Below are 14,257 nucleotides of genomic sequence, written 5' to 3'. Positions count from 1 at the left end.
GGTTTCTTTTTCCCCTACCCCATATTATTGTGTGGTTAGTAATCCTAGGGAGTGGTAACCCTGAATTGAATTTAGAATAACTAATTACAAGATAACTTATTCTGAATTTATCACATGATTGTTGCACCCACGCACCTTTTATGGTACCCCTCTTGTTGGCTGTTGCCTGTTGCCTTGTGTTTTTTGCAGAATAGCCATGTCCCTCGAATACGAGGATACCTCAGCAACGTTGCCCTCAATTCATTCTCAAGGCCACAAGTCCCTAATGATGCTGCCTTCGGTTCGCCAAATATGACCTCGTCCCTCGAAGTTGCCTACGAAGTGCTGAGGTATCCTCTGGTTGCCTAACGAAGATGGCTATTCTGATCCTTCCCTTAGACTACCTGCCTCTCTATGGCATGGGACAGTCTTATGGCGAACGATAATTCGACGATCCTTCAACTTCCAAATCGAAAGACTTCCTGCCCTCTTATGGTATGGAAAGACCCTTTCACCCTGAAAGGCTAAAGAACATTTTTCATCTAACCAGGTAATTTTCTCCTAATTGCCTTGCTCTGGCTTAAATCCTTTTCTACCCTTCTCTCAAAAACTTTCAAAAAAGCTACGCTTATTTACAAGCTAAAGTCTTATTTCATTTCTACATTTTTTTATTCAAAGAGCAAAGCAATTAAGAGCCCATGGAAAACCATGGATGCAAAGGGTGCCATACACCTTTCCTTTGCATAAATTACCCCCCGTACTCAGTTTCCTTTAAAAAGGTTTTTCCTGTTCTTTTAGCCTTTCTGATATTTGGATAAAATAAAAGTCGGCGGCAACTCTTGCTTACCGTACGTTTCAAATAAAGTCAGTTCACCGTATTACAGGAAGCCTGGAATGAAGAAAGAAATTGCTAAGTTCGTATATTCTTGTCTGACGTGTCAGAAGTTAAAAATTGAGCATCAGAAGCCGTCTGGGTTTATGCAACCGATGTTTATTCCTGAGTGGAAGTGGGATAGCATATCAATGGATTTTGTTTCTGGTTTACCGAGAACTGTCAAGAATTGTGAAGCTATTTGGGTCGTGGTAGACAGGTTGACAAAGTCTGCACATTTTATACCGGTAAGAATGGATTATCCGATGGAGAAGCTGGCTCAGTTATATATTGAGAAGATAGTTAGTCTGCATGGTATTCCTTCAAGTATCGTGTCAGACAGAGATCCGAGGTTTACGTCTAAGTTCTGGGAAGGTTTGCAGAAAGCTTTGGGTACAAAGCTGAGATTGAGTTATGCTTATCATCCGCAGACTGATGGACAGACTGAGAAGACGATTCAGTCGTTAGAGGATTTGTTGCGTGCTTGTGTGTTGGAAAAAGGAGGTACTTGGGATAGTTATCTTCCTTTGGTTGAATTTACCTACAACAAGAGTTACCATTCGAGTATTGGTATGGCTCCGTTTGAGGCTTTGTATGGTAGGAGGTGTAGGACGCCGTTGTGTTGGTACGAATCTGGTGAGAGCGCTATGATTGGACCAGAAATTGTACAACAGACTACGGAGAAGATTAAAATGATTCAAGAGAAGATGAAAGCTTCTCAGAGTCGTCAGAAGAGTTATCATGACAAGAGGAGGAAAACACTTGAGTTTCAAGAGGGGGATCATGCGTTTATGAGAGTTACTCCTATGACGGGTATTGCTCGAGCATTGAAGTCAAAGAAGTTGACTCCGTGTTTTATTGGACCATTCCAAATTTCTGAAAGAGTGGGAGAAGTGGCATATCGTATCGCTTTACCACCAATGCTTGCAAACTTTCATGATGTATTTCATGTGTCTCAGTTGAGGAAATACATTTCGGATCCGTCTCATGTGATCCAAGTAGATGATGTACAGGTGAAAGACAACTTGACGGTTGAGACTTTACCTGTGAGGATTGAAGATCGAAGGCTGAAGCAATTGCGTGGCAAGGTAATAGCTTTGGTCAGAGTAGCTTGGGGAGGACCTGCTGAAGGAAACGTTACCTGGGAGCTAGAGAGTCAGATGAAGGATTCTTATCCAGAACTCTTTACCTAAGGTATGTTTTCGAGGACGAAAACTCTTTTAGTGAGGGAGAGTTGTAACACCCGTATAATTTTAATATTAATTTAATTGGAATATTGAATTAATAATTAGAATTATTAAGAATTTTGTGGAAAATAATGGAAATAATGGTTTATGGCATTTGGGCCATGTGAGGAAATAGTAAAAGAAGAGGGTGTGATATAGTAATCCTTTTACTAATTTTATTATTATTTTCATAAAACAATTGGAATTGGGAAGAAAGAAAGAACGTGCAAGAACAGAGGTTTGGGAACACGAAGAACGTGAAGGAGAACTGAAGAGGGAGAGAGACCATAGATCAAGAAATTTGTCTAAGGTAAGGGGGGACTCTCCATTTAATCTCTATTATCGTATTATGAATAATAGTGTGGATTAGGAGTATTGTTGGATTCAATAGATTCTATATTCTGCTGTTTGTGTTCATATATTGGATTGGAATTTTGACTGTTAATCCCTAATAACCGAATAGATTTAGATTGTGATGAGTAAAATCGATTGTAGAATCATAAACCGTTGATGTTGGGTGGTTTCTATACTGTTTAGAATGTGAATTTCTGGTTTTGAGACCCAAATCGCAGGCTGTACAGATGAATTCGCGAGGAAGACGAATGGGTAAGTCGCAGATTTGGTAAACTGTTGCCCATTTGCGTATGATACGCGTATGATACGTGTATGGGGAAGTGATACGCGTATGATACGTGTATGATACGTGTATGGGAAAGTGATACGCGCATGATACGTGTATGATACGTGTATGGGAAGTGATACGTGTATGGTACGTGTATGATCCGCATATGATGTTGTTTTACGTGGAAATGTGATTATGTTCATACGCGTATGATACGCATATGGTGTGTGTTTTTGTGAAATTCTGGCCCTGTTGGTACGCGTATGGTACGCGTATGGCCAGCGTGACCTGCAGATTTTGCTATTTTGTGATATTTGAAAGTCTGACGACGTGTGACTTTAAACTGATGAATCTGTATGAAATATTGTTGTTTGATTTATTGAATGATGCAATTATATATGTATTGAACATACTTGTTAAATGATGATGATAATGATGAAATGAGTATAAGATGATGCTACTCATAGTATGATGATGATGATAGTATATTGTATATATGTTTGCATGCATTCATAATCATTTGATGAGGGTTGTATCCTAATGATGAGAGGATGCAGTGAAGGGCAAGATTCCCATTGTGTGGAATCTGTGCTGGCAGGGCCGTGTCTGGATGATGATAGATCGGTCGGTGGGTTTTCCCATTGATGATGTTGGTACCACATGCATAGTGTCAGTTTCATACATATGCATGATTTTTGTAACATGATTAATATATGTTATGTGATGACTTGATGTTTGTGAATGTGTGACGATGATGTGTCTGAATATGAAATGATTGGGTGAATGATATAACTATGCTATATTGTTATTTATGATGTAATAACATTGGTTAACTGTGATGAGACTCACCCTTACTTGTTGTCATTTTTCAGATTGAGGATAGCGACGCGACTTGGCTAGGATTAGCTCATAAGTCGATCTAGTTGTTGTGTCGGTGTCATGCTCTGATAGATGTAACACTGGGAACGCGATGTTTTGAGTTTTGATTATAACTCTATTTGTTTATTGTTGAAGTCTGATACATTTATGATGTAATGTTGACTTGTTGATTCAATTCCGCTGTGTAAACATGGTTTTTATCTAATGAGTTATAATGCAGATGTTTTCAGTGAATGCATGACATATGCCGAACGTGTGTTTTCTTTTATTTATGAATTGTGGCACCTCTTTACATGTTACTCTGATTAATATTTATTTAATTTCTGCGGGGTATTAGAGGGGTGTTACAGCAACCTCACCCACGCGGTCAGTTAATGACGATGTGCTGCAGACTAAATGAAGTCACGGAGGGAGTATACGTGGGTTCTTCTCCCATTTTGTTTTTATCTCCTCTCCATTCTTCTCTCTCATTGTTTTCACTTCTCTCCTCTCATAGTTTCCAGACAACGATGAAGGCATACGACCTGGAGAAAGTGATAAAAATGTATGAATGTAATGTAGGGTAAAGCGTGCATGGGATTACTTGATAGCAATCCACCCATGTGGCCTATTGAAGGCCACATGTTGCAAGCACAGGGACGCCTAGAGAGACAATGATAGACATAAAGAAACCCCTTAAGGGCTATGAATAATGTTACATAAAAAAAACCTTACAGGCTAGGGATTATGACAAACCTAAGAAACCCCATACGAATTTTAGAAATGTCGTTGGATCTAATGAGGTCACTACATGCTAAAAATAGGCCAATGGAAATTCCTACATGCTAGGAAATGTGATAGACAGGTGCAAGTCCTACATGATAGGATTTATGATATAAAAAAGGAAATCCCTACAGGCTAGGGATTATGGTATAAAAGAGGAAATCCCTACATGCTAGGGAATACGACAGAAAAATGGACGCCTATACAGGATAGGGTAGTGAACACCCTATACTAGTTTTGGAATATACATGGAAATGCAAACACCTTAAACGAGTTTAAGGTGGTGAATGCCCTAAAGAGGCTAGGGTAGTGAATACCCTATACCAATTTTGAGATAGATATGGAAACGAGAACATCCTATATGAGTTTAAGGTAGTGAATACCTTAAAGAGGCTAGGGTAGTGAATACCCTATACCAATTTTCAAAATGAAAACACCCTATACGGGTTTAGAGATGGATAGGAAAAAGAGAACCCTTACGGGTTTCTTGGGAAAGAAATAGACAGAGGTAACCCTAGCATGTAGGCGCTCTAAGTTTGTCCTACGGATATTCTACCCTTCCCTATAAGGGTGGCTTCCTTAAGGATATCATGTATGGCACAAGGGCCTCCCTTAAGTGGAGCCTCATTGTAGACCAAGATTTTTGTCTTGTAGGTCGTACAAGATCCCACCATGAGATTTTATTTTGGTTTATGCAAAAATTTATTGGTCAAATCTAGAGTCCTATCTCCGAAAGAATATGGTTCTTCCTAAAGATATTTCTTGGGATTAGACCGACTCTAGGTGAAGTAGTTGCAACAACGCATGAGGGTTGTTAAAACCCTCATGGCCAACTGACACTTCTTTCTAAAGTTCCTTATTTGTCTCTCCACACAACAAATCCCACCAATAGATATAAATATAATAATATGTGTAATAACAACAAATTCCAAAACCACATGTATATATGTAAAAATAGAAATAACGAAATAAATATATATAAATCAAACATAAGTTAGGTGCATCTTAGAAAAAAAAGAATAAATTGAAATAAATACTTTTACTTTGGACCTAAACCTAATATAATCTAACCCTTAATTATATATTTTTTTAAACCAAAACCTATTCCTAATATCTGATTTGGAAGATCCTAAAGTCCCACATTAGTTAGAGATAGAGCATTAAGAGAGTATATATAGAGGGACACCCTTTACCTTATCAACCGGTTTTACAAAGATGAGTTAGGTCAAACTCTAATATATCTAAATTAATTAAATTAGGCTAATTGGAGATATATTTTTATTTGTTTTGTTGTCTTTTTAGTTAGTAATTTATGTACATGTTAAGTTTATGAGTTACAAACTATTTGCAGCTGCTTAAATTAATCGGGGAATTGAAACTAATATGTACAAGTCATTGATTTAATAAAAAGAGTTAAGAACATTTTTTTTTTAAATTTTGTATTTTTGATAATAAAAACTAGCTTAACTAAATTAAGGAGTCAAATTAATTAACCTAGATAGTAAAAAAAAGAGAATTTCTTTATCCACCTCCCTATCTTCTTGGTGACCCTCAACGAAATTTCGTAATTGCCCCTATACTTCGGAAATGCATTTTCGAAGTTGAAAAAAAGACTGATTTCAGAAATGCATTTATGAAATCACCTTTTTTTTACGTAAAAAAAATATTTCGGAAATGCATTTCCGAAATAATGCGCGTTCTGTTGTTTAAACAAAACAGCCTCCCCCCCCCCCCCCCAAAATCATTTACCCTAAATCATTCAAAAATCCAAAAATTCATCTCAACCAGTTGCATAACCACCAAAGGAAAATTCAAAGACCATCAAAGGCTACTCCAAAGGCTCTTAAACTACTTCTAAAGCACCTCCAACAACATCTCAAATCCGTAAGTTTTCTAAACTTTCAATGTAGGATTGAAATTGATATTAGGGGTGTTATAGTGTAGTTCATTTAAGTTATTACATGTCATTGGTGTTGTTTAGATAGGAAAATTGAGGTTTTGGTGCACTTAGGGCAAGCTTTTGGATTTTCTGCAAAAATGGTGTCGCAGGTGTTTTCGGAAGTGCATTTCCGAAAACACCTCCCTGACCAGTTTCGGAAATGCACTTCCGAAGTTGCCCTTAATGTTTTTTTTTAATTTTGTTGATTGTTTAGCCTTCTAACCTGTTCGCTTATGGATTTCAATTGTTTCAGGAAAATGGCAGGCAACCCAGCTAAAATTAGACAAGGGGGAGAGACACAGACGGCGTCGGCTAGACGCGAGCGGGCGGCGCAGCTTGCATCGACGCGGGGGCGGGGTGGTGTACGATCACCCGTCCAGACAGATGAGCATGGTTCCTCGTCTGGAACAAAGAGTCGGATGGCTAGGGTATCTTCTTCTCATCAGGAGGAGGTACGGGAGGAGGAGGAAGTTAGATACCAGGAGGCGGAGGAGGAGATACCTGATGCTGATCCTCCACACGGGGAGGAGGAGGAGGGCTACCCGGGAGGGCCTAGGGACACGTCCGTGCTGATTTCCTACCACGAGCACGTCGCTCGACGTGTCTGGGAGGGAGAGGTATATTTTATTATTTATCCGACTTCATTATTTAACCGTTTTTTATTTAGCTTTTTATTCCACATTTTCTTAACGGTCTAATTAACAATGTTTTTTGTTTTTGTAGTAACAGGAAAGACCGATTTTAAAAATGGTGAACCACGCGCGGAAGATTTTTGGTCTCTTTAAACCAGAGGCGCAGTGGTTTAATGATGCCGTGACTGCTTTTGGGCTAGGTGGGTTGTGCATGACCGGGTATACCACCATCAGCCACGGCATGCAGGGGGCTTTTGTGGAGCGGTGGCATAGGGAGACGTCTTCTTTCCACTTACCGGTTGGGGAGATGATGATCACCTTGCACGATGTGCATTGTCTTCTCCACTTGCCGATTAGGGGGATGCTGCTGAACCATTCCCGGATCCAGAGGGTCGATGCGATCGAGTGGATGGCGATCTATCTGGGTATGGACCATTATATGGCTGATTATGAGTGTCGGACGATAAATGAGCCTCATATCCGGTTCTCCACATTGAGCGATCAGTATGAGGACCACTTGGTGGCGGCGGCCGATTCCAAGACGTGGGTAACGACCTATTTATGGAGTATCACCATGCCTGCGCTCTCCGGTGCTGGTTCATGTTTTTGGTAGGAACTGCACTGTTTGTGGACAAGAGTGCAAGATACGCCGACGTGACATACCTCCGCTACTTCATAGACGTGACTACCATTCACTAGTGGAACTGGGGGTCAGCTATTCAGGTATACCTATACCAGAAGCTGAATGAAGCCTCCAACTAGAGGACCAGACAGATGACCGGATCCGCCACACTCCTGACGGTACGTTTCATTTTAATTGTTTCACATTTATTTATGGTTTGTATTAATATTTAATACATTATCGTGTTTGTGTTTCAGGGCTGGATCATCTCCTACTTCCCCCGCATCCACGGTTTCGCCATTGATCCTGCGTACGAGAACGCCATGCCCAGGGTCGTTCAATACGTTCTCCAAAGGTGGAGCAATGCAGTGGGACCATATCGCGGGTACCTCGACCGCACAGCTCACGATGACATTCGTTGGAGGCCATTAAGTGATTACACTGTTGTTGTCCCCTTTGACCGCATCGCTTTATACTCTAGCTGGTTGGCATGCGGGACCAACACCATGGTGAGGTATCTCCCGGAGCGGTGCATGCGGCAGTTTGGACATGTGCAGATGATGCCGAGGTCACCGTTTGAGGCTGCTCCCGACACAGTTACCCGAGTGGAGCTCACTGCCATTTTTTAGGACAGGGAGCATCATTTGGTCCCGGAGGAGTATCGTCGCATGCAGGCCACTCATGAGTGACATTGTGTAGAGGGGTACGTCACATGGTTCTATCGGGTGTCACATCCTCTGAGGACAGCCGACGCTCCTAGGCCAGCATACGAGGAAATCCTGGAGAACCAGCAGGCCGAGGATGATCATGTCATTGATCTCCTACCGATATGTCAGCGGATAGAGATGCTTGGGCGGGACGCGTTGGAGCGAGGTATCATTGATCAGGGCGGTCCGGAGGCAGTCGCCGTAGTGGAGATGATGGTCGGTGATGCGGACGGTGCGGCGGCATATAGGAGGCAGAGGAGGTCCCAGGGAGTTAGGGTTAGGCATACATAGTAGGGGTTCCAGATTATTTTTCTTGGATTTTATGGTATTCGGGTTGTATTTCTTTACATTCACGTACATTTTCGCACACTATTACTATTTTATTCGGCTTGTATATATTATCCGGCCTGTATTTATTATATTAGTATTTTATGTTGATATATCAATTATTTTATTCGGCGTTTTTGTTTAATTAAAAATACGGGACTGTTAAGAAAAACATAAAAAAAACACAGTTTCTGCATAATTCGGAAGTGCACTTCCGAAAACCCCCAAAAATGTGAAATAGGTGTTTTCGGAATTGCATCTCCGAAAACACCCCCCATTTGGTGTTTTCAGAAGTGCACTTCCGAAGTCTGGAAAAATCTAAAAAAAATACTACGGAGATACATCTCCGAAGCAAAGGCAACTTGGGAATTTCGCTGGGGGTCACCCCCATAGGGGAGTCAATAAAGAAATTCTCATAAAAGAAAGAAGATACGTCCATGGGCTTAAAGCCCGTTTCAACCACTAAGTCACACCAAAACATGACCTAATAAGAGTGGTGCTATGCTTATGCTAAAGTTTGTACATTAATTTGTACAATGTAAGTTACACCAACAATAATACATCTAAGATTTATATTCATTTCATTGAAAAGGGTTAAATAAACTTTTGGTCCTTAATACTTCGGAGATACATCTCCGAAGCAAGGGCAATTTGAGAATTTCGCTGGGATCACCCCCACAGAAGAGTCAATAAAGAAATTCTAAAAAAAAAATATGTCCATGGGCTTAGAGCCCATTTCAACCACTAAGTCACACCAAAACACGACCTAATAAGTGTGGTGTTATGCTTACGCTAAAATTTGTACATCAATTTGTACATTGTAACTTACACCAACTATAATACATCTAAGATTTATATCCATTTCATTGAAAAAGGTTAAATAAGCTTTTGGTTCTTATAAATATTGCAGTTTCATTTTTAGTCCTTTCTATCTTTAAGTAACGATTTTAGCTGATTTTGACAACAATTTCTTTTTTGTAAAAACATTTACTTAAAAACAGCGAAAGACTAAAAATAAAAACCGCAGTATTTATAGGAATTAAGTATGTTTCACCTAATAATAATAAATACAAGATAAAATAAATTAAGAAAAAAGTAAATGGACACCTACAATACTGATTCGGTCCACCCTTCCACGTTTCAATTAAAATTCAAACTCCATAGCCACTTAGGTGTCGACACGTGGCACAGTAGTTTAAAAAGATTTTACATATTGGAAAAGAAACGTATCCCCCAGATTTCCCTTGATACTCTCTTTCCTCCCTTTGTTAATTTTCCTTCTCAAAAGTTTAACATCAAAAATCAGTTTCAATCCCACAAATAAAACACAAAATCGGGACACAAAATACATCATGAACAGAGAACAGAAAAGAAATACCGGTGATGGTGATGGTAGAACCATGACGACGGCGCGTCCGATCTGAGACCGACGGTGGTTGCTTCAGCCACGGCGGGTGATTCTGATAGTAGTGATGATGGGCGGCGTCCGGCGATTCCGTTTTGCTGACGACCGGATTGCGTGGCGGCACACGGCTGAATATAGAGCTGTTCGTTCTCACGTTTTTCTACTATTTTTGAGTTTGCATACGTAACTTTGTTAATTGCTTTTGATAGGATATTTGAAATTGTTGCTGTCAATGGATCATGTTGTGAATTTTTGTATGGATTTGGATTCAGAAATTAAAATAAGCAGAAATAGAAAGTGATAACGCTAAAACTCAAGTTGTTGCGAATGTGAGGTGAAAAGTGATGAAGTTTAATTTTATAAAATGGAATGTTTGGCAGAAGAGAGTAAGATATGGCAACCTTAAAATCCAATGCATCAATAAGCTAAGAAAGGAAATTAATACTTACTAACCTTATCCAAAAAAAAAAAAAAGACAATTTCTCAACATACCCCATGCATCTCTTACGCACCACCGAATTCATAAAACTACTATTGTGCTTCCATAGATGCATTTCTGGAAGTACCTTTTTTTTTGTTTAACGTTGTTTCTCCGTGCGAATCAGGCTCAGTTGGACCACACTCAGGATCTTCTACCTCTGAGTTGTCAGATAGCTAACCGGAGCATCGAAGGCATTCTAGAGGGTGTATTCCCTGAGGAGACTTCTAGGCGTGTGCTGGATGGTATGATCAGGCTGGAAGATAGTGCATTTCTATACCGTCAACATCGTGCCTGTACCCGTGGGACACTTGAGGCTAGGGTTAGAGCCAGCAGAGCCCTTGGTGGACTCGGAGTGGCGGGTACGCAAGATGACACCCGGCGTACTCAGTAATTATATTAGATGATGTATTTATTTTTTTTTTTTGTATGTATCTACGGAAGTTGGGAGCAAAATTGGAATTTTGTGTGGTGTATAAGAAATACATGGGTTGGATGAGAAACTTTCAAAAATTAAAGAGAAATTAAATGTCATAAAATTTTGTATATTATACATTTTGGTATATTGCAAATTTAGAGGAAAAAATAGGTATATAATTTGTATTAAATTAAATAACTATCCAATAATAAAACTAAATAGACATTAACCAAAATAAAAACAACGAGCCGCCGCCCACTTCTTGTTTCATGGACAAGTGGGAAACCCTTAAAAATAGACAATTTCTTTATACACCTATATAGCTTCTTACAAACTCGCTGTGAAAAACCCAAAATACTCCTATATTTCGGATATGCATATTTGAATACACTAAAAAGGGTGATTTCGGATATGCATATTGTCATACCCTAATTTTGACCCCCCCCCCCCCCCCCCCCCCCCCCCCCGAGATGTCACACCTCCAGAAATTTCATCAACTCAAGACAGGTACCCAGAACAGTCACTTGTTTACCTGGTACTCAATCGAGGGTGTTCAAGAACAAAGAAGCTCAGGCAAAGGATCAATCAATAAGAAAATAACCTCTAATACAATCATAGGACCCAAAATGATTCATTCATCCACCTATGATAGTCAGACATCAGTCATCAGGACTCAGGTTTGCGCAGGTCACCAAATTAGGGTTTTTAGCCTGTCAAGGACTAAAATCAGGGACCACATCTGGGAAACCCTAAAAAGCTCCAGGGCATCACTCAAAGTGTTCAATCATTTTCAAATGATCCCTATGACCATATCCAATGGGAATTATACTTCAATTCAAGATCCATAGTCATCAATTTCACCTGGCATACAATTAGGGTTTTTGACCTAATTCACTTGAACAGTTGAATTTTAATCAGGACATGGCTCCACAACTCAAGACATGGCTCAAGAACTTCTATTACCTCAATATAATCCATTCATACCATTCATTTAAGGAGGAGAGCTTGATTCATCACAAAAGTCCAAGATTTCACTTCATTTGGAAAAAGTCAATTGTACAAGATCACCTTTGACTTTTAGGGTTTTGGGTCAAACCATGACTTTTAAGGATCAATATCATCAATATATGATCATTGAAGTCATTTGACCAAGGAAAATCAAGAAAATCAATCAAGAATCAAAAAGTCAAAGATTGACTTTTCATACTTAGAAATTTTTCTAAGTGTTTAAAGGTCTTTTTTTTCAAAACTTTGGAAGGGAATATCTCAAAATTTCAAGTACAAACTGGAAAAAAAAATTCCAACATCAAAGTTGTAGATTTTGATCCAATGAACAACTTTGTCACATATAATATTTTGGCTAAAAATCAACCATTGAAGAGATATGGAGCTTCAAAGTGACTGCCTTCATGAAACTAGTAAAGAAACCCTAGTTTTCTTCAAACTTTATGGGACTTTTTCACTAATTTCCCTAAGGATTTTGGACAAACACCAAACTAATGAATTGATCAAAGTAGGGCATTTGAAGTGAAGAGCTAAGATATATGAGCTAAGTATTTGTGTTCAACCATCTTCAAATTCATTATGAGCTAAGAGATATGATTGATCAAAGTAGGGCATTTGAAGTGAAATTATAGGTCATGTCCAAATTTGAATTTTGCAAATTTTGTACCAATGCCTCCACCAATTGATGCATCCTCATCCATGAGATATCAGAAGAGATTTGAAGGAATCAAATGCACTATTTCATCATTTTTGGCTAAGTTGCAAGAATTCAATGCCATGTGATTAAGTAATCATTACAAATTTGGAATCTTGATGAATCACCAAAGAATATTCTCCTAAGCCAATTAGAGTTCACTTCGGCAACAGAATTGTCCCCTAAGATCACACAAGATCGATGGCTAGGGGATTGATCAAGTGGAATCAAAATTGCCATAATTGCATTTTGGATATTTTTGAAATTCCTTTAGAACCAAGAAACCAAGTTAACCTCATTAAGCAAAGCTCACTCTCTCTTATTTGTTCTGAACCTTTTTCCTATAAATAGAAGAGCATACCTCAGTAATTAGACACACCAAAGCAACAGAAATCTTGCTTTCTCCTTCTCTCCCCCATACTTAAGTTTTTCAAAGGTCCTTTGGCAAGAAGACTCGGATTCTTCAAACCAAAGCTCTTCCTTTGAAAATAAGTATTCAAACACATTAAAGGGGTTATTTAGAAGTGATCCAAACACCTGGAACACTTCTGTACGTGGAGGATCATCATCTTCACCTCTCACTTGGAGCCATATCAATTGAGGTTGAGCAAGAAGTTCTGGGGAGTTCTAACTCAAGCTAAGCATCTCAACACCTTCCTGGAGGATCATTGAAGCTATTTGGATCACTGCAGCAGCTTGTAACACACTTTGATCAGAGCTCGATCTCCATTTTTGAGGTAAGCTTCATGAGCTTCAAACTCTATAATTCATGCATGATAAATGAAAAATGAAGTTACCAGTTGGTTTCTGCACCTATGAGGATCATTAACCCTCAATCAATTGCATCATATCATACATATATATATCATTTCATATTAAATTCCAGTTTTAGGGTTCTTAGTATTCATACTTGCGAATTTTAAGTTACGCTAAAAATAAATGAAATTAAAGGATACCATCACGATCCTTGTCCAAAAACGAGCAAAATCCATGTTTACATCTTTGGATTTGGTTGAGAATTGCGGGCGATAGGATTTCCAGAAATTTGAAATCGTGAGGTTGAAGATGAAGATGCTTGGCGCGTTTTTTTGAATTTTCAGAGGCAAGTTTAAAATATAATTGGTTAGAAGCGTGTTTTGAACGACTAAAACGTTCTGCTCACTTGGTTACATGCGCTTCCCACTCTCTCTTGCCACAAGGTCGGGGTTCGATCCCCCCTCTGACCTTTTTATTTCATTTTTCAAAATAAACTTTGGTTTTCACATATAACCAAACAAAACCCCTCTTTAGTCACAATGAGCGTGTGGCTCAGTTGGCTATGTTTTGTGTAATGGCCATGGGGACGTGAGTTCAAGTCCTTTGGAAGACAAAACCATATTTTTTATCACTTTTCCCATTCATTTTTTTTACAACTTTAACCATCTTTAAATATAATTTTTCACTTGATTTTCAAAACCTAATCTCTTGTACATACTTTTGTGATAAAACCCTAATCATTTAAGTCTTAATTAGGTATAGGCTTTATCTTTACCCTAATTAAGTTGACTTTTGTCAATTTTCAAACTGTTTTCAAACTTCGATTAAACAGACGATCAAGGTTTTCAGACAACAAAACCTTGTATCATTTCAAATCTCTTCAACTGTTTTTCATAAACAGTAAATCAATTTCTTTGGGCCTCTAATAAAGTGTA

This window comes from Vicia villosa, linkage group LG3 (genome assembly GCF_029867415.1).
Source record: "Vicia villosa cultivar HV-30 ecotype Madison, WI linkage group LG3, Vvil1.0, whole genome shotgun sequence".
In the NCBI taxonomy this organism is placed as follows: domain Eukaryota; kingdom Viridiplantae; phylum Streptophyta; class Magnoliopsida; order Fabales; family Fabaceae; genus Vicia; species Vicia villosa.
Note: the sequence above shows the minus strand (reverse complement) of the source record.